Source organism: Balaenoptera ricei, chromosome 12 (assembly GCF_028023285.1).
Source record: "Balaenoptera ricei isolate mBalRic1 chromosome 12, mBalRic1.hap2, whole genome shotgun sequence".
Taxonomy (NCBI): domain Eukaryota; kingdom Metazoa; phylum Chordata; class Mammalia; order Artiodactyla; family Balaenopteridae; genus Balaenoptera; species Balaenoptera ricei.
Genome location: NC_082650.1, coordinates 87751 through 114507, shown reverse-complemented (window position 1 = coordinate 114507; position 26757 = coordinate 87751). Strand labels below are relative to the sequence as shown.

Here is a 26757-nt window from a genome sequence, read left to right as displayed (position 1 = left end):
CCACCTTCCTTCTCGGAGCTGGGGACCAGGCCCCGACATCCGCGGCTGCTCTGTGGTCCATATGCCCCCTTCTCGACCGGAGGCCTCTGCCTGACCCACGGGAGCCTGTTCCGGGGGACTCAGAGCTCCTGCCCGACCCAGCGGCCGGAACCCCAAACGGCTGAAAAGCTCTGTCCTGCTGGCTCTCACCTGCTGACGAGGACCTGGTTAGAGGGCCGGTGGGTCGTGCCCCACCCAGGCTCCGGGCTTACCCACCCGGGTGCCGGGACCCAACACCCGGCCGGGCCAGCCGCTGAATCGCCCGAGGGCGACGCCCCTCACCCCCCAGGGCCTCACGCTCCGCCCTCGGTGCGGGGGCCTTGGGCAGAAGGGTTCCCTCTGGTCCCCCCGCGCTACTCTCCCGGCCCAGGTTTCCTCCTCTGAAGTTTCCCCCCAAGCCCCCCATGCAGACATGACACGTGATAAACAAAAGTGAGCCCACCTCTGGCTCTTATCTGGGGACATGGGACAGGCGACCCTTCCACCGACCAACCTGCCACGGACACGCCAGGCCCCTGTCTCCGGTGGACGGTGTCCCCCTGCCCTTGTGCTGGCACCACACCAGTGTCACAAGTCACAGTGTTTCTGAGCTGAGGAGACTCCAGGACGAGCTGGACGACCACGTCCACTCCTCCAGCCGACGGCATGGGCGCGGGGGGAGCGTGCCTGGGCCTCCCTCTGGGTGAAGCGATTGGAAGGTGGGGCTGCAAGCTGCGACGCCCCCGACCGCCGCCTCGGCCGCAGAGGGATGTGCCGCCGTGAACCTTTTCACACTTGGACTTCCCACCTGCGAGGGGCCGGCAGGAGGCGCTCGGGACACTGCCCTCCCTGGGCTTCGAAGTGGCCACGCCTGCACCTCGGCCAGCAGAGGGTGGGAGCCTGGCGGGCATCACACCTTCCTGCAGGTTCCAGGGTTGCCCAGGGCCTCCTCCGAGGGAGTCACAGATCTGCATAACCCGGAGGAGGGGCGGGGTGGCAGCGCAGGGCAGCTGGCAGATGAGAAAGGTCAGCTGTGGGCCCCCCCAGGCCGCAGACCTAACCCCAGCAATGGCTTGGGGTTCCAGGTGCCACGTGGGCGGGCTTGGGCTGTTCCCTGTGCGAATCGCTGCAAAGACACTTCCGCTGCTGGGAAGCTGGTGGGAAGCAAGTTCCGGGGTCTCCAACCCCACAGAGGGGTCTGAGCCCCCAAAGCCGGGATTACGTCGGCCTTTGCCCTTGGAGCACAAGCCAGACCCGCAGGGCTGTCCCTCAGAACACGGGCAATGGAGCCGTGTGGCCCCCGAGGACCTGATGGGGTTAAGGCTGAGGCAGGGGTGCAGCCTGAACCTGCTGGCGGGCGGGCCGACGTCCCCCAGCCTTCCCGCTCCCCAGCATGGCCCCGGGCCCCGGGCAGCCCTCCAGGGTCCTGCCTGCAGGGTGAGGCTGGGTGTGGAAGAAAAGTCACTTTGGGAAGCTTTCCACTCAGGCCTGCCTCACCCCCAGGGGTGCTCAGAATATTGCTTTTGAGAAGATTCTGAGGCGGGGCCCCAAACGCTCCGTTCCCGCAGCGGAGGGCCCAGGACCTGGATCCCGCGGCCTGGAGGCCGGAGGCAGCGGCGGGGGGCCCAGGAGGGAGGGCAGTGGGCCCTGGCGCTGGCCGGGGAGCTGCGTGCCTCTACCCACTCGACAGATCAGGGAATCGAGGCTCTGGGAGACATGCCACCCACCCAGGTCGCCGCGACCCGGCTCTGCTGGCTTCCAGGGGGCCCAGCACCCTGCTCCCGTCCCACGGCGCCACAGCCCTTCCCTGTCAGGGGCGACGGAGGCCACATCCGAGCCAGGGAAGCCCTCTGCCAGCATCTCGCCACAGGCCCCCAGGGCTCCGACTCCTCAGGAGACAGGAGGGGCTACAGCCCCGGGCGCCTGCGCACCCCGTTGACGTACTGAGAACAGCAGACGTGGGTGTCGAAGGAAGCGGAAGTGAGGACGCAGGGGGGCCCGAGGGGCCAGGGGCAGCCAGCCCTGCAGGGGGCGGGGGGCGGGCCACGCTCAGGCCTGCGCCAAGCTTTCGGTCAGACTTCTGGGAAACGGGGTCCCCCAATCAGGGCAGCAAACCTTGTCTCGGTGAGGTTGGGGAGAGCCGGTGGGACAGGCGTGGAGCAAACACACAGTAAATCCTGGGGAAAGCGGCAGGGGCACGAGAGGGAGGGCGGTGGCTTCAGCTGGACAGGTAAACGGGGCTGCATGTCTGAGCCTCCATCCAGCCTGGGGTGAAGCCGCAGGGAGCAGGCGTCGGGGCAGGCTCAGGCCAGGCCACACCATCAGAAAGGCTGGGCTGAGGTGCCTGGGCCGACCCCTCCGGGACACACTCGTGGCGCCTCTGATGGGCCCGGCCACGCTAGCCGTGAGTGCCAGGGCTCCCGGCCTCACGTCCACGCCCGCTGCCCTGATGCTGCCTGGTGACTCTGGCCCTGCGAGGGCTGTCTGAGCAGTGTTCTAGAAAAGCCCACCCTCTGTGTCATCAGAAGCAGGCCAGCAACTGGCCGACCCCCCAGCACATCCCTGGAGCCCCCTTTCTACTCAGTGGTCTGTCCAAATCCTCCCCGCGTCAAAAGGAATGCTTTCAGCTACAAGTAGCAGACTCCTGGAATAACAGTGGCTTCAGCAAAAACAGGCTGTTTTTCTCACAGAACAAGGAGTCTTGAGGTGGGGAGCTCAGGGCTATTTCAGTGCTCACTGATACCAGGGCACTGGGTGAGCGTCTCCTCATGGTCACAACATGGCTGCATAGCCCTAAGTGTAATATGCTTACACAAAGCCAGAAGGAAAGGAGTGGGTAAGAAAACGTCCACCTAATTAATAAATAAATAACATAATGTGTGCAAGGTGTCCCATAACAGGGACAGCAAAATGGTAGTTATCGCTTTTATAAAAAAATTTAAAAAAGAAAAAGAAAGAAAGAAAAAGAAAAGAAAACGTCCAGCTAGTGGGAGTTAGCATAAAAGAATCTTGGCAGGAAAGTGACAGCTTTTCCCAGCCACTGAGAACCCAAAGTCTCTCTGTATGACCAACAGGGCTGCAGGAGCACGTGGACCCATCCAAGGAGACGGGAACAATGGGACACACCAGGCCAGCTTCATGGGCAGCAAAGCGGAGGCTGAAAGAGGTGAACTTCTGAACTATTTGCCTGAAGTAAGAAAAGTGGAACATGGACCTTGAACCATCACATGAGTAGCTGAACTCTTCAGAACCAGACGGGGAGCGGTGGGGTCACTCCAGGAGGCCGGTCCGACCGGCCGCTCCCTGTTCCTGGCCAATCTGAAGACCACCTAAGGGACAGTCCGGCCACGCCGTCTGCTGTCTCAGAGCCCAGCCCGTCCCGTCCCGTCTCCTCTGTAGAGTATCACCAGCCCAGCGAAGATCAGCGAGGCCAGCGAGGCTCCCAGAAACACATCCAGTGCCAGGAACACGGCCCGGTCCTCTGAATGAGGGGTGTTTCGGCCGTGCACTCGGGACAGTGCCCCGCCCACGGCGCTCCCTCTGTGGAGCTGCCGCTGGCTGCGTCGGTGACGCCCATGCACCGGGCAGCGCTGCGAGACACAGGCAGCGTCCCTCCACGGGTGTCGCTAGCGCCTGGGCCTCACGCTTTCTCAGACAGACCCTGCAGGACAGAGCAGCAGCTGTGAGCAGTGGCCCGAAGAGAAGGGAGGCAGTGCCACAGACGCCTGGGAAACCCAGGCGAGACACGATGGTCCTGTGTAGGCTGCTCAGGACGCCGCTCGGTGCCGGGGCCGCGGGAGCACCGCACGGACGCGGGCCGCCGCCGGGCCGCCTTCCTGGAGGCTCGGGGATTGGTGACGGTGCCACATTTCCAGTGTGCTGAGGCGGGCGGGCCGTCCGTCAGTGGGGCGTCCTGCGCCTTCCCTCCTCTTCTGGGCCTCCCTCTCATTACTGCCGTGTGCTGGGAGCCATGCGGCCACCAGAGCTGAGCCTCTGCTGCACTCGGGCCACGGTGGGCAGGGGGCCTCAGCACCGGGCGCTGCCTCCACGTCAGCGGTGGGCTTTCCAGCCTGCTGGCCCACGGCAGGACGGGGGAAGACAGCGAGAGCAGCCCTGCGTGGTGAGGTTCTCTGGAGGCTGAAACAGACAGACAGAGAAGCTCTCTGACAGCCCCCTCCTGTTTGCTGAGCTGAGTGGCAAGGACTCGGCATGCCCGGAACCTGGGAAAGTCACATTTTAAAGTCCCTACTGTGTATGGGATCTAGGGCCCCAGAGAAGCGTTCACTTTGCCCTGATCCAAATTGGTGCCGTCTCCTGCTGAGGCTAGTTTCCTTTCTTTTTTTTTTCCTGCTTTCACAAAAATGAGCAAGTTAGCATCGAAGCACGGAGGAATCCCAGCTGCTCCTGACCCAGGCTGCTGACCCCTTCCTGAGGGCACCCGGAGGCCAGAGGACTGTGATCACGGGTGGTGCCTGGACTTGCAGATCCAAGGGGAGCGGAAGCCTCTGCTCAGGCCGAGCACGCGGGGCCCACGTGGCTGGCAGTGTGTGTTGTGTTAAGCTTCTTAGACAAAGAGCTGTTAAATATATAAAACTATTGAATACTACAAATCCCTCCCATCAAATGGCAATGACGAGAAGCGGGCAGTGTTGCCGCACAATTTAATCCGTGAAGTTTGCATGACTTCGTCAGACAGCGGGGCTGCCACCAGCTGCTTTAACCACACAATGGGAGGAGGCTGCACGTCAGAGGCCCCTGCGACGAGGGTCTCTGGGAATCTGGCCACGTGACCTAAAGCAAACATCCGGGCCTGCCTGTGAGTTCAACAGCCAGGTCCAGGGGTGGCCTAGGAAATGCTAAATTATTTTCCAAGAAAAACAATGCATAATATAACATACAAAATGCCTAGCACACAGTAGGGATGCAATAAATATTTGTTGAAGGATTTGATGAGGGATGAAGCATTTGCATTTTGGTGTAACTTTTATCATTGCGTAATCAAAGAAGTCCAAAATTCACAGCAATGCCGCCAAGCCACAGAGCCTGTGACCTTCCCCATCCCGTGTTCAGCCTGGGTTTCACGTCTGTCCAGCGCCTGCCCCGTGTCGGTCCCAAAGTGACCAATTGTTCCCTATTGTTACTGTACGTCTCAGCACCCCAGAAGGCTAACCACACTTCTCACTGAAATAGAGACATAGGAAAATATAAATGAGCAAAGAAACTACCTCCCCCAAACATAAGGAACTTTAAATGACCTGTGTGCCAGTGTCACTAGCAAATCTGCGAGAAGCCACAAACGGTGCCACCATGGGTGGGGAGGTGGGAAGACACCAACCACCCCTACGCTGGTCACGGCCCTGCAGAACCCCCGCACCCGGGCCCGAGGCACGCGCTCGTGCATGCCCACGCACAGCCCATCCCCGGGGGGCAGAGTCGGGGCCCCCCATCCTCGTGTCAGAGGGTGTGCAGCGCGGCGTCTCCAGGCAGTGTTTTCTTTCCAGTGAAGTAGGAATGGGCGAGTACTAGGTCTTTTGATATGAACCACCATTTAGTAGAGCAAAAGATAAAAATATTGTCTTTGTAGATGATGACAAACATTGGATGAAATTCAACATCCACTCTCTGCTTGTGAAATGCTCCTAATAAAATAGAAATCCAAATAAAATAGAGATCCAACGCCGTGGAGCCCTCTTCAGACCCTCAGCTGCTTTTTTCCACAAGCTCCACGTCTGGCCCCTGTCAGGCGTCCCCAAGCTTTCACCACCACACAGCTTGTGTAGTGCAGACAAGTATTGATATTCCTGACCTGTGTTTTATGTGCCAAATAAGTAACATAAACAGAAAATACTCACAGGCTTAGCAATACTGACAGACTTTTTTTAAAATTGAAGTGTAGCTGATGTACAATATTATATGTTTCAGGTATACAATATAGTGATTCACAATTTTTAAAGGTTATACTCTAATTATAGTTATTATAAGATATTGGCTATATTCCCTGTGCTGTACAATGAACCCTGTAGCTTATTTTATATATAACAGTTTCTCTTAACCTCCTGCCCCTAGATTGCCCCTCCCCCCTTCCCTTTCCCCACTGGTAACCACTAGTTTGTTCTCTATATCTGTGAGTCTGTTTCTTTCATGTTTTATTCACTAGTTTGCTCTATTTTTTAGATTCCACATATAAGTAATATCATACCGTCTTTGTCTTTCTCTGTCTGACTTATTTCATTTAGCATAATACTCTCTAAGAAGTCCATCCATGTTGCTGCAAATGGCAAAATTTCATTCCTTTTTAGTGGCCGAGTAGTATTCCATTGTATCTGTATGTACCACATCTTTACCCATTCACCTGTCGGACATTTAGGTTGCTTCCATATCTTTGCTGTTGTAAATAGTGCTGCACTGAACACTGGGGTGCATGTATCTTTTTGAATTAGTGTTGAGCACCTACTAAGCATCAAGCTCTGGTGTTGTGCACAGAGTTGGGGCGGGGGGGGGGGAGGGGAGGTGAAGAGGCAGGTGCCCTCAAAGGGCCAGCAGTGGATGACGCTCAGGACCCACACCACCACTGCAGGCAGTGCCGAGCGCGAGGGTCACCACTGGTAGCGGAAACTTCTCTCTGTGTACCGCTAACCCAAGGCCCCCACTGCCTGGACCGGCGCGGCGGCAGTGTTGGGGTCGATCACGTGAGGGCCTGGCGAAGGAAACGGGGCATCTGGCCCGTAGGCAGAGGTGGCCCCCAACACTGTCAGCCAGGGCATCGTAAGAGGAGGGCTGAAAAGGAATGGCCTGGGAGGAGGAGACGAGCTTCGCAAAATGTTACTTAGGCTCATAGTGGCTTTCCCTGGCTCCTGGTGGGGATGGCACCTCAGCACTTGTGCATACGGGTCCTCTCTGGTTGGAGGAAAACCTCGGCTCCCAGTGACAGACAGCCTTGGTGGATCAGCGTGGCCTGGAGGGGGGCAGACATTGGCATCCCCCCACCTCCCAGCCGAACTGGGAGAAGGGCTCAGGGAAAAGGGGGCTGGGACAGGTGTCAGTCAAACGATACTTCCCCTGCACCCCATGTTGTTACAGAAGTGGAATCAAGCTAAGAATCAGCCTGGGAGCTACCATCAAGAAGGCAAGAAATAACAGATGTTGGAGGAAGAGGAATCCTCGTGTGTTGCTGGCAGGGATGTACAATAAATCGGTGCAGCCACTGTGGACAACAGTATGAAAGTTCCTCAAAAAACTAAGAGTAGAGCTACCATATGATCTAGCAATTCTGGTTCTGGGCATTTATCTGAAGAAAACAAAAAGAGTAATTCAAAAATTTATATGCACCCCAATGTTCATTGCAGCACTATTTATAAGTGTCTTTACAGCCAAGACGTGGAAGCAACCCAAGTGTCCATCGACAGACGAATGGATAAAGAAGATGTGGTATGTATTTACGATGGAATACTACTCAGCCATAAAAAAGAATGAAATCCTGCCATTTGCAACATGGATGGGCCTTGAAAGTATTATGCTAAGTGAAATAAGTCAGATGGAGAAAGACGGATTGTGCAGTTTTACTCATCTGTGGAATCTGAGAAACAAACAAAACAAAAACAAGCTCATAGATACTCAGCTGTATTGTGTCAGATGGAAACTACGCTGGTGGTGGTGATCACACTGTAGTGTGTACAGATGTCAAATTATATTGTTCTACAGCTTAAACTTCTATTTTAAAAAAAGAAAGAATCAGCCGGGCGGTTGCCTTTGCGGGAAACGTGGTCACAGAGGGGCGATGAGGGCAGGCAGTGGTATCAGAGGGCGCTCGGCACGGCCTCTGGGGACAAGGGTGCAGGGTAGGAGGGAAAGGGGACCTTTTCCACAGTGCATAATTTATTTTTAAACCTGTGAGAGGCAAGCAGATGTTCTCTGATGGTTTTGCTTACAGGCCCAAAGTTGTCACCAGGGCCCAGCTAGCCTGGGCTTGTTTGTCACCAGCACAGGTCTGCACACAGAGGGGCCAGCAGGAGCCTGGAGCCCCCGCCCAGCACACCCCCTCCAGCGGGTGGGCGGCGCCATCTGTCCCCCCCACCCCACCCCCCCCCGCCCCGTGGGGCTTCCGGGTGTGGTCCCACCTGAGGCAGAGGCCTGGATCTAATGAGCTTTTGAGGTTCCTTCCCTCACAAGCCCCTAAAGTCTGTTCACTGGAGCCTGTGAAAGGTTAAAAACATAAAGCAACCATGAATATAAAAGAGCCAAATGGAAGCTTTGGCTTTCGCCCTCCTCTCCCTGTGAGAGCCGACACCAGGGCCTGCCCTCTCAGCTTCTAGGGCTGCTGCCTGCCCGCAGGCCTCTGGGAACTGAGCCATCAACACTAGGCTGAGAAGTGAGGCCGCTCCATCTCGGCGCACAAACGACCCTGAAGAGTGTCTGAGATCAAAGGAGCCAGGCCGTGTCTCCAGCTCCGTCCCACAACGGCCCCCAGACGGGAATTCACACCTGCCTGGGGCTGGCCCCGGGTGAGGAGGCAAAGGTGCATGGGTTTGAACTTTCAAAAGGTGCCCTCCGGCAGCCCCTCCAGGGACAACAAGACGAAAGGGTGACCTTGCTACAGCACAGAAGATGCTTTTGTGGGGTCTGCATTGCAGCGGACCCTCTTCACAGGTCCTTGGCTTGAGGCCTCTAATCCTGCTTTCCACAAACTGCCCCTCGCCAGCCAGGCACAGAGCTTCAAGCTGTGTTGGAGTCCAGAGGGCTGCCCGATGTGACTTTGCCAGAAGGAGCCAGAACTCAAAGGATAAAGAGCGAGGGCAGGACACATTGGGAGGGACAGCGGTGGGCACCTCGGCCAAGTGGATGCATAAAAACTTAATCTAGTAGCTGGAGTGGATACACCTGAACTTGTTACCATGACCGATTTCCCTGAACTTCTCCCATTCAGCTGGGAAACCAAGGGCTGGCCACTTGAGTGTGTCACTGTAGCCCTGGTGACGTGAGCACATTCACTCAAAAACGTCTCTAAAATGGTGCCCGGAGCGTGGGGCTGGGGGTGCGTGCCCCTGCGGGGGGGCTGCTCTCTTAGGGTAGCTTGCACACCCTCGGTGCTCAGTGAATGTTTGTTGGATACACGACTTGATGCTGGATATAACCTTCCTGAGGGCTAGCCTCTGCCACGGAACAATCATTCACCCGAAACTCTTCAAATGATGTATGTTAGTTGTTTCTGCTCATTTCAGGTACTGTTTAGCAGTGTTGTCTGAGCATCTGGGTTTTGCCCCCGTGGCTCGGACGTGCATGGAGACTTCGGCTGTCCAACAAGTTTTCCCAGAACAAGCAAACTACAGGTAACCATAGTTCACCTGAGCCCTGTGGCCCAAATCCAACGAAAACACTATTTCAGGAAGAACTTAATTTTTGTCTACAAGAAGTGTCATTGGCTGCTATACACCATAAACTAGTGAGATAGTTGTCAACAGAAATCCTTCCTAGAATAGACAATTTTCTACTTAAAATTTGCCAACCTAAAAAATACCTACACAAGATTGTTTCTGCCAGTTTTTCTAAAGCCTGACTTATGGCTACACAATTTACCCTTGATCTTGGCTCACCAAAGATGGTCTTAGTGGTTTGAAAGTCAAGTCGACAGAGTTCTAACTAAGACCCCCTTTAGCAGTGGATGGAGCAGCAGTCCACTAAACACACACCAACCTCGGGGCACCCCTGCCTGCACCCCCGGGACGGGACGCCCTCTGGACAGGCCCCAGGTGAGCCCCAAGCCCAGGCCGTACCCTCTCACATCTGCCCCCTGAGGAAGCGGAGCTTTGCTCGCCTAGGTGCTCACTCACTGTTCCTGTGACAAAGGAACAGAATGAATGAGCGGAAGGGCGGCCGCCCTGGACCCCGGCCCTCGACTGCTTCTGTCAGCAGAGGTACTGGCTAAGGGTGGGTGGCGACTGGGCACAGCTGCCCCTCCACCCCAAATGAGACCACCCCTCACCAAGCCGCTGTCAGGCCGGCCAGCCAGATTCCGACAGGTGGTCTGCACAGGTTAAAAACTCCCTATCCTGTTACTGGTTTCCAGAGCTATCCAGTTCCCCCTTCCTTCTTCTGGGGAGAACTTTGTTATGAATAGAAACTTTGAATCTCAAGGTGCGTCCTCTGTCCTTCCCTCCCGGGCAGGAGAACCTCAGACCAGACGCAGAGGAGCAGGGCCTGTGGTGCTGAGTCCCCTCCTGCCAGTGGAGGGCTGCCCTGGGCCGCCCGACCGGACGCCGGTGCTTGTGGGCAGTTCAGGCCAAGATGTGGACAGGGGTTCAGGGATCTGCTTCCCAACCCACCAGCCAGGAGAAAAGGACTAAGGTGAGGGGCTAAATGATCCCTAGGGCCCTTGGCCCCAAAGTTCTACCACCTTATTGGGCTCACGACCCCAGTCACACTCTGGCCCTTCCCGGTGCAGGGTTGGCAGGGGCGGGGGGCGGGGAGGCTGGAGGAAAGCACAGGGGCTTGGCATGAGCAGGCACTAGCTGTGTGACCTTGGACAAGCTCCTCAGCCTCTCTGATCCTCGGATCCCTCTTCCAACGCGGGGATGTGGTGCCTCCCTCTCAGGGTGATGAGCAGGGGCGGAGACCCGGCAAACGCAGCGGCTGCCACCTGGCTCTCGCCCTGGAGTTCACCTCCCACCCACTCCTCACAGCCTTCCCCTCCCCCCAACCACATCCCCATCGCTAAGAATTCGTGGTCTCCCCAGATGTGTTGATGTTCCTTAAAGAGGCCTTGACAAATCATGAGTCCTCTCAGTTTCCTCATTTTAAAAAGCTGAATGATGCTTTCAACAACTTGTACTGCAAACGTTACCATGGAATCCAATGGAAAGTTACGTAAAAGTCCTTGAACAGTCTAAACACGACACGAACGTTAGTTATCGTAATGGCACACTCACCATGGCGACTGATTCAGTGTGGCACTTCATATGTTAAAAAATGTGGATTTTGCCACAGGTGCTCATAATTCAGGGAAGTCTTTTTCATGGTTTTTTATGGTAGGGAAATGAGCTTTATTTGACAACCTAAGAGAAAGAAAAGTAGATAATTAACTTTGGTGTTTTTCCTTTTACATTTTAATTGTCTTAGCTCATTGGTTTTGTCTTGTTTTGTTTTTCTTTTCTCTTCTCAAGTGACCGTGCCTGAATACATGCTGTGATCCTCAGTAACAGAATGATCTGGGCAGTTCCGAGGCGTGTCAGTCCCTCTCATGCCTCCCCCGCCAGCCAGACCCCGCCCAGCTTGCAGCCGTCCTGCTGGTCAGTCACCAGTTGCTTGGGACAGCAAAAAGGGAAGGGGGCTGTTTCCCCTGGTCCCTCGTCCCACTGAGAAAGGTTCAGGGGAGGCTGGTGTGGTGACCAGACAAGGCGGGGCTTCCGGGAGACTCCAGACAGCGAGAAAGGAAAGTCAGGAATCGCAGACTCCCCCACTACCACCCTTCTGTCAGGCAGGGTCTCACTGGTCAGCCCCGAACTTCAGCTGAGATCCGAAGCACAGTCAGTGGTGCGTCCGAAGAAAGGACGAGCGAGAGCCCTGCCGGGGGCCACCTGGCGGGGTTTGTCCCCAGGGCTGCGGTTGGAAAAGGTGGCCCTGGCACACGGCGAGCCGTGGGGTGTGGAGGAGGGAGGTGGTCTTGATGGCCGTCTGCACTCCCGCTTCGCGTGGCGCCGTGGTCAGTTCTTTTCCCATGAAAGACCCTCCCAAGTCCCGCTAGGGAAGCCAGTGAGTCCTAAACAAGCCACGTTCATTTGGCGTTTGACTTTATGATGTCCTTCGCTGTCCGCAGTAACTCTGGGCGGTGAATGTTTATCAGTGAGGCCCCGAGCGCCACTGCCTGCGACTGGAAAGCACAGTCACGGTGTCTTGACCGGTCGCGGTTTGCCTTCTCGATGAAGGGAGTCACCGGTCCGGCTGGGGCTGCACGATGACCCAGGACCGGGGGGTCTCATTTTGCTTGAGACCCAGATGCGGAGGAGGGCGCCTTGTCAGGGCCCTTTCGGAGACCCCAGCAGCACCCTCCGGCTCCCGGGGAAATTCCCAGGCTCCCGGGCGGTCAGCCTGGTGCTGGCAGCCCTCTTCCCGGGTGAGTAACCGAGGCCTGAGAAGCTGTGCGTTTGCCCCAAATTATACAGCTGACAAGTGGTGGGTCCAGGGTTCCAAACCAGAATCCAAACCCAGGTCTGTACTCAAGTAGGCAGGCACGCACACACACAGGCACACGTGTGCACACACCTGCACACGCCGGTGAGGGCAGCTCGGAAGGCTGCCCAGGCCCAAGGACCTTCACGCGGGCACAACGCCACAGAGCGCCCGGGGGCAGGCTTGGGGCTGGGAAGAGCAGCTCTGTTTCGAGTCCCATCGCGAGGACTCTGCTGGTGTCGTTTAGCAGAGGAGCCCTAAGTCCCCACAGATGGCTCCTTATTGCTTAAAGAACAAGGCAGGTGGGGCCTGGCAGCCCAGAGAGCTACCAGCACCCTCTCCTGAGGTCTGCGTGCCTGCAGGGCCTCTGACGTCCCGAATCCTAGTCCTGGAAGCAGGGGCTCCAGCCCTCTCACCGGGCTCGTCCTGAGAGGGTGGGGCAGGGGTTGTTTCTGGAAGTCCAACCTAGAGCCCGCCCCTCGGCTTCAGATTCCGGAAGTGCCTGTCCCCTGTGTTATGTCCTCCTCTGCTTGAACCGGCTCAAATAGATGCGGGTCTCTGCAGCTATACTCTGACCCCCAGATCCTGTATTTGCCCCCAGCTGGGCCTACGCTTGCCCTCCTTCTGGAGGTGAAGAATGCCACTGATGAACAAGTCAACCCCTGGGCCTTGTTCTTTCTTAGCTACGAAACAAGCCGGTCGACTGAGCTATTGCTCAGTGCGTCCTCACCTCCAGCCCCCCCCCCCCCTTGTGGGACGACAGTGAGGGCTTGCCACCGCTGAGCCAGGCCCGGAGCCTCCCCCCTCGTCCCAGGAGGGGACCTGCCAGGCCTGCTGCCCACAGCCCAGCAGCCACAGACCCCGAGTGAGAAAGGCAGCTTATCGTCCAATGCCACTGAGCACTGGGGTGATGACTTGCGGCCCAGTGTTGTCATAGCGACAGCTGGTTACTGCATCCAAGCATGGTTTTGAGAATAAAAGGAGAGATTAGACAGTTTCGTGTGTCACACGCACACGAGCACTATCGTTGAGACACCGTCGCCTGACAGTCTCTGCCGGTGTCTGAGATCCAGCTGTTTGCTGGGAACTCCTTTCTCCCCGGTTCTTCTCTCCCCTCCACCCATCTCAGCACCGTGCAAGGGTCTGATCACAGACGCTGTGCTCTGTAGGCAACTCCCTAGTGTCTCCCTACCCTCCGGGTGCTGTTCTACTACCTCAGGTGTGGCGGGGCACCACCGGGACAGTGGCCCCAGACGGAAGCCCCTCGAAGCCTTCCTGGGCCGCCATCTCCACCCTCCTCCCCAGCCGCCCCACAGCTAGTCCTGTGTGTCTGTTCCCTCGCTCAGCTCCGCCAGCTGCGTTCCCAGCCAGGCCCCCGTGAGATGCACTCAGGGAACCTCTTCCACCCTAGCGAGTCCCGCGGCACCCCTCCCCCTCCAGACCCCGCCGTGTGATTTAATAAACACAGACGCCTCCATCTTCCCCCCGCCAAGCTGCCTTCCCTCCTCCCCGAGGGGAGCTGTCATGCTTGCCGTCGTGGCCCTTTCCGTCAGCTTCTAGTTGACCCGGGGACACCCAGCCTCTCCGGTCTGCACAGGTGGGGCGTCCCTCCACCTCTGGCAAACTGCCCTCAGGCCTGATGCAAACACAGTAATTTTGCTCTCTCCATCTCTTCCTTTTGAATTTCCTCCACAGCTTCCGCGGGAGTAAGGAGACCCAGAGGGCTGGGGTCAGACAAGCTGAGCAAAACCCAGGTGCCCCTGAATCTCCCTGAGCCTCAATTTCCTCACCCATAAAATGGGGGCGTCCTTTCCAGGAGGTGGGGCTGAGTCAGAGGAGGCTGTGCTCACCTCCAGCAGGTGCCGGTCGCCTCTCCGTCCTCTCTGTGTGCGTCTCTGCCCCGTCTCTCTGTCTCTCTCTGTCTCTCTCTCTGTCTGTGTCTTTCTCTGCCTCTGTCTCTGCTTCCACCCCTAACAGTCATGTCCTGGCTACCTGGCCTCAACGCTAAGCCCTGGACGTCCAGAAGACGCACACAGGAGCCCCTGCAGTGCTCACTGCCCTTCTTAAGTCACTCCTAGTTCAAGGGTAGCGTTTGAATGTGCCCTTGGCCCGAGAGGCAGAAGGCCCAGGGGGCTGATGGGAAACTGAGGGGACGGCCAGCTTCTCTGCAGGAGTTGGAACTTGAGACAGACAGGCAGCAGGAACTGAGCCGCTGGCAGCTGAAGCCAAAGCCAGAAGACACACAGAGAACAGGTAACGAGAAGCGGAGTCGGCGCAGGGGCCAGGCGGGAAGGGGCCACCTAAGAGGGGCTGCGTGTCCTGGGCCGACCATCTTCCTTCCCTCTCCTGACCCCTCCTGATCCGAAGGCTGCATCCCCCCTTTGCAGCCACATGAGCGCCTGCAGCCCAGGTGGGAGGGTCAGCCTGAGCCGCGGCCACAACGGCCCTTGCGTGTCTGGGGGTTTGTCTTCTCTTCAGCCAGGCCTCCGAGGGGCCCGGCCGCACACTGACCCGCTGAGCCTCCACCCTCCTTGTCACCCCCAGTCCTTGGCTCTCCCAGGATCTCGTCTCCTTCAAAGCGGCCACACAAACTAGCTTGACGAGCTAATCCCAAAACCTGAAAGAAATGAGGCACCATTGAAAGCAGTCAGGCAGATGTCACCTAGACAATGGCTCTCCCTCCCCTCTGCACAGAAGGCTGGTAAGTGGGGACCTCAGACAGGTCTGGGCCACCAGCATTGACTGTCTGAGTACTTTCTCCTCACGGATTTCTCATCTAGAACAGAGTCGGAGGGGATTCAAAAGCAACAGGAGATAAACCTGGAAAAGCAGGTTTTCTCCTCATTGTAGTAATTCTTTAAGTATAATAACCATAGTAATAACTAATGCTTATTGGTCATGTATTACTTGTCAGGTGTGTTTTCAGTTTAAGTCACTTAAGCCTGTGGCACAGCCACTACCATCATCCCCCTTATTTTACAGATGTGGAAACTGAGGCACAGACAGGGCAGCACCAGGAGTCTCGCCCTGCGTTCCCACTTCACAGCCTGAACTCCTAACCACCACTGTCCTTTGCAGTTTTCAGGGAAGTGTCAGAAGCTAAGAGATCTGTAACATTTTAGGCTTTGGGGTCAGATGCAATCTCTTCGCCTCTCCAGCTACGGTGACTGTGGGGAAGGATTTACCCTCTCCGAGTCCCAGGCTCCTCATCTGTGTGACAAAGTAGGGCTACTGTCAGGATTAAATGGCATGAATTCTGTTACAGAAGACGCGGCCCTCCTGTCAGAGCCGAGCCTCCAGGCTGAGGGGGGCTGGTGAGGGGGTGGTCTGAGGATTGCTCCTTGGGCAGGAGTTTTCCTTTGTCCCCTCGGTTGCCACCCTCCTACCTCTACCCCACGGAGTGCTTTCTGATGGTTCTGGAAGCCCTCCTGCCTACCCATTTCTGTCCAGGGCGACTCCCCAGCTTGTGTCTGCTGGTTCCCAGTGTGGCTTCACATTCATGACATAGAATCACAAAGTCCCCTCAAAACCCGTGTTCTCGAAGGAGCGGAGGGTCAGAGGCCTGAAGTGGTCTGTCCCGTGCCACAGGCTGTGCGGTACAGACGGTCACCGGTCAAGCAGGGGCTGGATCCACTCATTCACCAAAACCACTTGCTGTGCACCCTGAGGGCCAGGCACCTGTCCAAGCGTGCAAGACGTGTGAAGCTTTGCCCTCCTGGCTGCAGTCGATAGGGGACAAGATTATAACCAGCAGACACTGCACAAGGGGCCACAGCAGGAAACAGTGGCGGAGGTGGGGAGGGCGTGGTGCCCCAGAAAGGGACGAGGGAGCCCCATCTTCTGAGCAAGCCACCCAGGGAGGGCGTCCCGCAGGCTGGGCGGGCGGTGCCAGCTTCCCGCCCGCTCTCAGGAGCCCTGCCCCCCGCCAGCTTACGCGTAGCCTCCGGCCCTGCCTTTCGGGCCCAGGCTCTCTGAGCACCTACTGTTTACAACAGAGCAGGGAAAGAATGAGGCTCCTCCCAGAATGGGCGCAGGGGCTGGGAAACCAGCAGGTGCTCTGGACAGAAAACTCAGCAGAAAAGAGAATATCTGGAAACAGCCCTCTGACCTACGTACCACAGAGCGGGAATGTGTCGGCTTCCAGAAGCGTCTGGGGACAGAGCTTCCCGGGTTTCAGCACCACTCCCCACGGCCCCTGGGGAGGCACCGGGACTCCCAGAAGGGGAGAGAGCAGTAACCCCTCTTATCCTCGAGCCTTTCTGTGCCTTTCCTCACTGTCATTACCACATCTGTGAACATCTGGATTCCAGAGAAACAGGGCACTGGATTAGATCTCTAGTAGCCAGGTTCTTAGGCAAATTTTTCCCCTTTAAACGAAGTAAGTCTATTAATATGAAAGACAACATACAGCTCTGGACACATGGCCTGTTGAGGCTAAAAGAGATGAAGGTTTCTTCATTTGGGAAAGGCTTTGGGGAGATATCTCGACTCTGGGAAATAGAGCACAGCTAATATCTGGGAGGAAGGCTCTCGTGCTCCGACGTTTCGAACGCTGATGGCTGTTGTGCGGTGTTTGTTGTGCTGTGTTGCGTTGTGTTGCTCACTTGCCTTTCTTTCTGGGAGGTTGTGCATCTCCGATCTTCTTCTTCCTTGGGAATTTTTAGCAAGTAGCAAATTCACAAGTATGAAATCCATGGGTAATGAGGGTTGACTGTATACATATGTACACATACATGTAGTCTCAGGGTATGTACATGTGAGATGGGCACCAAACATAGGCTGCATTGAAGTTGCCAACCGTGTATTGTGCTACTTTCGTGTGCCCTGTTTGCTCCAAGCACTGGTACTGAAACACTGAGAGGCACAGAGTTGCTGCTCCTAGAGGGTTTATTCTAATGGGAGAGACTGAGTAAACTCAAGACAAGTGAACAAATAGTTGCAGATTATGCTAATTACTAGGAACAAAATAATCAGTTTACTCTTCCAAAGAATAAGTACTCAGACAGGGTAGATGAGAGAGATGACAGCTGGCACCTGAAGAGCCAAAGGAAGCCCTTCGTAACGGCGTGAAGACGTCTGGGGAGGGGAGAAGGTGAGGTGGCTGGTGGCCTGGAGACCCGAAGTGGCTGGCGAGGCTGGCAGAGCCCCAGGCCTGGGGCGTGGTTAGTTCTGTGGACGAGAATGGGGCTGGTGGGAGTGGTTAGTGGAATTTTGACTCTTTCTGTAATTGTGGATTTTTAATGAAAAGATATAGTCATGTAGCATAATATAATAACAAAAATTTAACTAACAAAAGCCAAGCGTATCCAAGTTTCTTCAAGAGTGGCCTCCAGAGCCCTAAGAAACACCCACGACCAGAACTTGGATGAAGAAGGAGAAAGCATACAGAAGTCCGAGGAGCAGCTAATGAAGCAGGAGAAAGCTCTGGAGAGTGCGGCGTCACAGAGCCAAGACAGACAGAAGGGAGTCCAGGCCAGAGAATTCTTTTTTGATTTGGCCTGACTACATCCGTGGTGCCTTGACAAGAGCCCTTCGATGTGTCAGAGTGCAGGAGGGCACGTGGAGGGAAGGATCGCGGGCAGTGTTTGCAGAAAGTGTTTCGGGGACTTTGACTATAAAGAGAATCAGAGTAATGGAACAGCAGCTGGAGGGGGGTTAGGAGGCCAGAGAGGTTCTCTTGTTTCTTTATGTGGGAGACCCTAAAGCACATCAGTTTACCAGTGAGGATGACCAAGTCCTAAAGAAAGATCAGTAATTCACAACAGAGGAGGGTGTTATAGGAGGAAAGAAGACCTAGACAATGAGAAGGAATGGGGTCAGAAATTCCTGTGAAATAACTGATCTTTGTTAGGAGGAAAGACCTTCTCCAGTTGTATCTGGATGGAATAAAGAGAGAAAGGTGCAGATAGTATAGACTTGGGAGGAGAGTACAATGATAGTATAATACATCAGGGTGGCACAGTGGTTCCTGGTGGCACAGTGGTGGCACAGTGGTGACACAGTGGTTAGGAATCTGCCTGCCAATGCAGGGGACACGGGTTCGAGTCCTGGTCTGGGAAGATCCCACATGCCGCGGAGCAACTGAGCCCGTGCACCACAACTACTGAGCTGGTGCTCTAGAGCCTGCGAGCCACAACTACTGAGCCCACGTGCCACAACTACTGAGCCCACGTGCCACAACTACTGAAGCCCACGTGCCACAACTACTGAAGCCCGTGCGCCTAGAGCCCGTACTCCGCAACGAGAGAAGCCACCGCAATGAGAAGCCCACGCACCACGACAAAGAGTAGCCCCTGCTCGCCACAACTAGAGAAAGCCCGCACGCAGCAACGAAGACCCAACGCAGCCAAAAATAAAAAATAAATAAATTTATTTAAAAAAGAATACATCATAAAATATGATTTAATATTTGTAACTTTATAAGACTTCTCATACAAAAGAGTTCACAAGTCTGAAATCAATCTTTGGTTAACACAAACTCAGTTTTGGGGTCTGAAAATATAGTCACCATATCATGCTGGGTCATTTACAAAATTTTGCATGCATAGAGTTTTAACTGCAAAATGGCAGGAGGTGAGAGGAGCTGGTCCCATCCAACTGTTTGCATCAAACTAACCCCAAGGGACCTTAGGGAGTGCAGGGACTGGAGGCCAGCCCACAGAAGGCCAACAGGGACGCATGCCAGGCAGAAGGGGGAAGTGACCCAGGAAAGGCACTGGTCAGCTGCAAAGCACTGTATCCTACCTTCAGTGGCAGCTGCTGCCTCCTAAGCTCAGAAACAAATGCTTAATTTGGAGATAAAGCTCCCGCTGGGATGGGAGGAGAAGCTAGCACAGCGGTTCCTCAAACTTCCTACCACCAAGAATTCTTTTTATCTTTTCCACCCCGCCTCCATTGACCCATCCTGTGTCAGGAAGGTTTTTCTTACAAAATTGCATTTAGTAACAATGAATTCTTCAAGAATCAAAGATATTTATAGCTTCCAGCCAAAGTTTTATTGAATAAAGCCCTGAGTTTGTTTAATTAATTATTTTAACAAATATTTATTCATCAGTAATGGTAGACATGTATGTCGAGCCCTCTAGGGTAACAGCCAGAAGTCACCATGCAGTGAGGAGTTACCCTCCTCAGGACGTCTGTGCAGGAGGAGAGGGGAGCGGGGACGAGGCAGGGAAGGAAGAGGAGGCAGAGGTGGGTCAGGGGCGGCTTCCCAGAGGCACCCCTGAGCTGGGACTTGAAGGAGAAGAAGGATAAATAAGAGTTTCCAAGTAGGGCTTCCCTGGTGGCGCAGTGGTTAAGAATCCGCCTGCCAGTGCAGGGGACATGGGTTCGAGCCCTGGTCTGGGAAGATCCCACATGCTGCAGAGAAACTGAGCCCACGAGCCACAACTACTGAGCCCATGCACCACAGCTACTGAGCCTGTGCGCCTAGAGCCCGTGAGCCACAACTACTGAGCCCACACGCCTAGAGCCCATGCTCCACAACAAGAGAAGCCACCGCAATGAGAAGCCCACGCACCACAACGAAGAGTAGCCTCTGCTCGCCGCAACTAGAGAAAGCCCGTGAACAGCAACGAAGACCCGACACAGCCAAAAAGAAAAAAAAGAAAAAAAAAATAGTTTCCAGGCAGATAGAAGGAGGTTCGGTTGTGGGCCCTCCAGAGAACGGGAACAGCCTGAGGCTTAAAGAAAATAACTGCCATTCACTGAGGACTTGCTGCGCATCGGGGTCCGGGCTGAGCACTCACACGCATCACTTCATCCGCGCCTCCTAACGTTGCACACATTTCACAGGTGAGGATGTCTGAGGTCGCATGGCTGGGAAGTGAGGGAATTGGGCCCCAGGGCCGACAGCCACCGACTCTGCAAGTGTCTTTGGCCCACAGCAAGCAGTTTGTCGGCACTGGAAAGGGACGGTGGGAAGACAGGCCAGGACCTGAGGGCGCTGGTGCGGCTCGGCTGCGCCACGTTGGTCTGCAGAGCCGCTCCGGTGCCGGTGGGGGGTGGGCAGAGCGCAGTGCGGACCGAGCACAGAGCCATCCACTGCACCGCTGCCCAGTCACCCCGCAAACACAGAGAAAGCGGAGCCTCTTCTTGGGCCTTATTTCACATTAATGTCCAATTCATGTTAGATTTTCCAAAATATCGTCCCTGGACGCCCCCTCTAAGCTGGCATCTTGTAAACACCCCGGGGCTCATGGCACACCCTGGCTTCCTCTTGGCATCCAAGTCTGTCTTGGCTGCTGAATGAGCCCAGCTCCGACTCTTTCTGGGTGGAAATCCACGTAAATTTGCTTCCTATCTGTAACTTCCCTTAATTCAACCTCCTGGCACATACATTTGTCACAGCTGTAAAGGAAGGAGAAGAGCTGTGATCTTGCCCTGACCATCTGCCACATTTGCGAGGAGTACTGTCCCTATAGAAGCTGATTTTGGAACGGAGTCATGGAGGAAGCTGAGATAAATAAGTGTCTCCTTTTCTGGACAATTCCTTGAGAGGGAATCTACTCCAAAAGGCAAGGCACTTAGTTTCCACCCAGAAACTGATGTCACTTGGGCAACAGTATTCCATCTGAAGGTGACAGTGACAATGAATTGGTATCATAGACGCAGCTGGACCTCCGCACGGCACATTCACAAGTGGATGTGACATGTCACACGCCACCCAATTCCAGGTCATAGAGGCAAGAGGACACCCTTGAAACTTAAAGACAGCTTTACTTTAAGGAAAATGAGAGAGAATATGCTCAGGAATCATCGTTTGGATTCAATTCTTCTTCAGAGTGGCCCAGACGTAAAATATAAATAGGTTTACAAAGGCTTTACATAGCTTGTGGATGACTGATTCATGGCCGGCTGTTAAGGGAAGCTCAAGCCGACCAGGCTATTTTGAGGCCAAGCTCTGGGAGGCACCCTCTCGCCCCCACAAACTGTTCCCTCGGCGCTTTCAGAGAGAAGCTGCGCTTGTGCAGCCCACCCTCTGACTCTCCCTTTAAGGCCATCAGGGGTCTGGGCCCGGCAGGCAGGGAGCGGGCAGGGCAGCTGGCGCACGAGGAGTCGTCACTGCGAAAAGCTTGACTCTGAAGTTTCTAAAAGGGAACCTGACAACCTGGGCCTCCCAGAAGAGGCACCAGTCACACAGACCCTCTGCCCCGGTGCCCAGAGGAGCCATCTGGAGCTGAACTGAGCTGGAACAGACACTCGGCTGGTAGGTTCCCTGAGTCCCTCTCCCAAAAACAGTCCCACCGGGAACAATAAAGATAAAGGCAGAGGTGACGATGAAACTAATAGCAACGCATTCTAACTATTATCCCTAGAATAAAATATGAACAGAGGTGTTGACCACAAGCAGGCATAGGAGATAGAGTGTTGAATATGGGGCTGAACTGTAAGAGGATTCGCAAGAGCAAGCAGAACTCCCTCAGTTAGGGGCCGGATAGTCTGGAAGGTGTGTTACTTCAGAAAGCAAGCGCTATTTACATTATTAACACAGAGCAGGGTAACATGATAGAAACCCCGTTTAAAAACAAAAAACCAAAAACCTTGGAAGAAAACGCACTGCCCTGGAGGAGAAGCTGAGACCTTGTCGGGGAGCTTCCTACGTGGCCCCGGGGATGGGCTGGGTGGACGAGCCCCCATCCCTGGAGATGCTCAAGCAGAGGCCAGGTGCCCCCACCCCAGGGCAGGGGGAAAGGACCATCTGACCTGCACAAGCGGGAAGTTTGAAGCCCTGCCCTGTCTGAGTTTGGAACCTATGATTGAAAGAATGTTGTGGCTTTTTTAGAAACTGAAGTTTATCTCATAGCGGCATAAACTAAAACAACCAATGGTACTTAGATATGTGTCACATCACAGTGGATTATTGTTTGACTAATAGAAACAGGTCAAATTTGCCGATCTAAGCAATGGTAAGACATAAACTTAGATTGCTCTGTTGATGAAAAATTGAACTGAATCTGATCAAGCTTCTAAATCTAACTACCAATTTATAGGAAAAGACAAGTACAGAAACTACAGGAATATAATCAGCAATATCCAGAAAGTGGGAAACTCTGCAGTACAAAGCACCTGGCTTCTTTGACCTTTGAGTGTCAAGAGATTGAAAGAGATTAATACAGAGAGAGAGAGATTGGCGAGGGAGAGGAAGATTGAAGAGAGAGATTGATTTATTTGGCTCCAGATTTGAATGGACAGTAAATAGACATTTGTGAGACAATGGAGAAAATTTGAATATAGACTGGATATTTCGTTGAGAAATTAGAGTTAATCTTTTAAAGTATGATTATGAAATTGTGATTATATTTTAAAATATCATTATCTTTTAGAGGGTTGAAATATTTATGGATGAAGTTATAGGATTTCATCTGATTTCTTCACATCAAATAGATGCTTTAGAATCAAATAGAAGATTTCTTTCTTCTATTTAATAGAAGATACAGAACAGGAGGCACTGAAGTATCAGGAGGGCTCAAAACTGGCTGTAAATTTTGAGCAAATGAAGATCTCATATTAAAGTCTTCTCCAGTGTAAAATCACACACATATTTTTCTCATAGAATTATGAGGGATACGGGACAATACAAATTTATCAAGGGGAGAAGAGAAGTTAAAATGCCCCCCAAAACTACACCAAACTTCCTGATAAGTTTTGACCAGTAATTGTTTCCCTCCAATTTGTGAAAACTGTAAGAAAAAATGTGTTTTTTTTCCTTGTTTTTGAAGTGTTGATATTTGACGTTACTCCAAAGTTCCAATGGAATAAAAAAGGCGTTGGTGATTTTCCCTGGAGTTATTCTTTAATTTTTTTGTGGGGGACATATTGCCTCTAAGCATTTATTAGCGTGTCTTTTTGAGGGAAACTCTACACCCTTCAATATCATTTTCTTTGTTAGAATTTTGTAATGTTTGCTAAAGGTTAAAACTCCTTTCACCTTCATGAAGACTGAGGGAAGTAAGAATTCTCTGTGATTTTCTCCAGACAACCGAGAGACTTTGTGCACCTCTTTCTAAAAAGGCTAGGGTTCCAGTTTCATAATTCGACAGATAAACAAGACTAGTAGTCTGGCCATGCCGTTGCCTAACTGCCTACCACTCCTGAAATACCGCAGGCACGTGCTCTGCCGCTAGCCCCATGCTTGCCCCATCTACCCACCCCCAAAATATTTGTGGCTTATGAAAATAGCACCATGAAAACAATAGTTTTTATTAGTTAACAATTAGGAAATGATCTGGTATATCTCTTGATGTCAACGTGGCTGGTTAAAAATGAGATACTCTGTCAAGCAACCTAATTTTTTACCAACTCAAATCAAATTACCAGTTAGATTTTTCTCATTAAGTTGATTACTAGATTGCATCCACACTCAAAATAAAATATTTTGAGGAGGTTGGCAAAAATGGAAGAGGAGTTATTAAATGTAGAATTCTGAATTTACAAAACTTTACCTAAAACTTTTTTTTAATGACAAAATATCATTATGGGGGTCTATAAAATGAGGAAAACCACCCGTCTTGGGCCACTCCACTGTATTAATTTGGATGTTTTTTCTTCGGCATTATTATATTCATGTTTTCGCCTACCCGTGGCCATGGCGCACAGACAAGTTTCATTCTGTGGATTTCATGTAACGTTCTGCCCTAATATTCTGCAGTGTTACCACAAGGGCTCCACGGGCACTACTTTTAAGGGCTGCACAGTTCCTAGGAAGTCAGTATTTCATAAATTGCTCAATCATTCCCAATGGTTGGTTTATAAGGAACTTAAAACAGAAACAGCGTCTGGATGAGGTTTTTATTTACCTAGATGTGCTGCACGTCGGGACCCCCACCAGCAACAGCCCACATGGGCCGAGTTCCAGGGCTTTTCTCAAAGGGAACCAGGAACGCCGTACAGGAAGAAGCTGAGGCTTCAACACATGACCTTCGCGTTCGGATCCCAGCCTCCCTCTGAGGCACAACACTAAGCGCTTGGCTTCTTTCTCAGGAAGAGTCGCCAGCACAGCCTCCCTCCTGCTCTGCTCCCTCTAGAACCTATATTCCTCTGTGTTGACTGTGTCCCTTCCCCCAACATAAGATGAGCTTCTCCAGAGGACTGGTGTCTGTCAGTGCTGCGCCCCAGGCCTGGCACGGAGATGGTGCTCAGCTGGTATTTCGGGGAACAAATGAGCCTTGCAAACTCATCCCCAAGATCCTCAAACCCCTGGCTTTTCTTTGTTCTCAAGTCCCAGCTCACATGGTTCATACTCTTTTCAGAGCCTGCAGAAAGGAATATGACCAACCACCCTGGCTCTCTGACATTACCCAGGGCCTCCTGTCCCTGACCCTGTGTCTTTCTCCCTGTTCACACCTTCCCCTTCCCTCTGAGAAGTTTCACAAGGATCCTACAAACGGGGAGTGTTCTATGACATTTAAGGCTTTCAGAGCCTCAGAGTCCAGGGGCAGGATGGTTGGCAGTTCTCCTGGAGGCCTTCCCCAAGCCTACAAGCTTCCAGAGATTCGTACACAGCACCCCTCCCAGGAAGCAGTGATAACAGAGTTTGTACAGTCCGAGATGACCTCCTGAGATGCTAGCCAACATTTCAGGTTTGTAGGTGGACGTTCTTAGCATCTTAAGTGAAGAGGAAAACCAGCAACATCGCCACAAACGGACCAGCCGTGTCTTCGGCCTCTAGGCCAGCCTCATGGTTCTCAACAGTCAATTCAAAAAGTTGATGAGATTATCAGAACGGGAAGAAAACAGAATCCAGGTGCAGGTTTTGAAATAGCTAAAAATAAATGTTAGGAAAGAAAAACAAAACTAAATAGGTACTCTTAACAGGTCTATTACAAGTGTTAATATTTGAAAGACAGCCTTGAATTGAAATGTTTGGTCAGACCGTATATTACAGCATGTTTCAAACTTTGGCTTAGAAAATGTGGTCATTATAATGGCAAGCTTTCCTTTTTCCTTTTTGAACTTTTTCCAGTTAGGGCAGGTCAGCCTCGGGGTTACCAGATTTCTCTTCTGAGCAAAAGAGAAGAAAGGCAAAATTACCTGTGATATATAAGGAAAACACATGTCTCCCTTGCCAGTGGCACAGGAAATCAGTAGAGGCCAACTCCTATTAAATCAAAAGGCATTAAGTTAAATGCAAGAAAAGCAAGTCTTTTCTTGCATTTTCTTGGGGGTGTAGTTACTACTTGAAGTAAGCAGCCCACTCACTGGGATTTAGAACTTCATTAAATGGAGATCGTGCTCATGACTTTGTGGATATTTTCTACCATGAGCGCCTACACAAAATCTTCACCCACGAATCTCAGTGGCATTTGTAGCCTTGGGTCCTTAGAGCATCATAACATCACAGTTCATTTGAAAGGAACATACTGAAGTACAAGAAGTAAAAGGATTTACTGGTAGCAGAAAACAAAGAAACCCCAGAGAGAGAGCCCAGTAGCATAAAACGAATACTGAGTCTTAATTTCAGTTCTACCACCAGTCAGCTACCTGAGCAAACCCCGTAAATTTCCCCATTTCCAAAGAAATTCTGTGTTCTGATGTTTTCTCCCCTCCTTTCTCTTTCTCCCTCTCTCCCCTCCCACCCATACACATACACAGGACCTCCAGTATAGATAATTACCTCCCAACTTTTCGGTTTATCTCTGCCAGTATCGATTACTACCAATTTTTCTGCATTCATCTCCTGTCCTTTCCACTTTGATATGAGGGTGAGGGGGATTTAGCACATAGCAAGGCAACCCTCCTTCCAGGTTACCAAACAGGATTTACCACCAGGCTCAGGGCTCTCACAGGAGCTCAGCAGTCTGCGCTGGGAGAACTTGGGCCAGCAACATGCTTCCTTACCGAACACCAGGTCCCCAGATGCAGGATGGCCAGCCAGATGAGACAACACTGCCATCAAGTGGCCTCAGGGAGAGTGGCCCACAGATCTGACTTCCATTAAGAATGAGGGTCCGATGGCCTCCCTGGACCGCAGCCAACTCCTCCTCCAAACCCACAGCTTCCGGCAGGGCCCTTCCAGCAGCATCTCACTGCAGAAGAGGCACAGGTTGTGGGTCTGCTTGAGGACAGTGTGTGAGACCACACTCCTGGTCACCTATACTTTCTAAGTCAGCCCTGTGGATATCAGTTCATACCCCATGTTGGGTTTTTGTTGCTTGTTGTTTTCCCAGGCTGTTTTTGGAAAAGATTTTCCTATTACAGAAAAAACATTTTTCAAAGATGATTACACACTCCAAGGAGGCACTCAGACCAGGGAGAGCCACATGGGCAGCTAATCTCATGCTAGAGGAGAGAGGAGAGCAGATGACTTCAGGACAGAGACGCTGGGCACCTGCTCAGAGAGGGTGATGGTGGCTGTGGTGGTCAGGGCCTCTTCCTCGGCTGGACGTGCCCAGAGTCACTACAGGCACACCGTGAGCCCCTCCCCGTCCAAGAGAGTAACCCGGCCCCGGATGTTAACAGACAACTCTCTCATACCCTCTGGCAGACGGTAGCAGGAGGTTCTTGTACCCCAGCTCTCCAAGCCTTCGGGCTGCCCGCGGTCCAAATCGCCCATGGACATAGTTGCCTCCTCCTCTG

General features: G+C 53.1%; 1 protein-coding gene across 1 annotated transcript in view; it reads left to right on the top strand.

The window, feature by feature from the left end:
* Positions 1 to 18523, top strand: part of FAM120B (family with sequence similarity 120 member B) — a 116062-nt gene extending 97539 nt beyond the window's left edge. Inside the window, exons 13-18 of the transcript XR_009506093.1 lie at positions 9237 to 9344; positions 10180 to 10359; positions 11175 to 11300; positions 13876 to 14433; positions 14725 to 14881; positions 15163 to 18523. The gene's annotated coding sequence lies outside the window, so the exon portion shown is untranslated. The remainder of the gene's footprint in view (positions 1 to 9236; positions 9345 to 10179; positions 10360 to 11174; positions 11301 to 13875; positions 14434 to 14724; positions 14882 to 15162) is intronic.
* The last annotated feature ends 8234 nt before the right edge of the window (positions 18524 to 26757 follow it).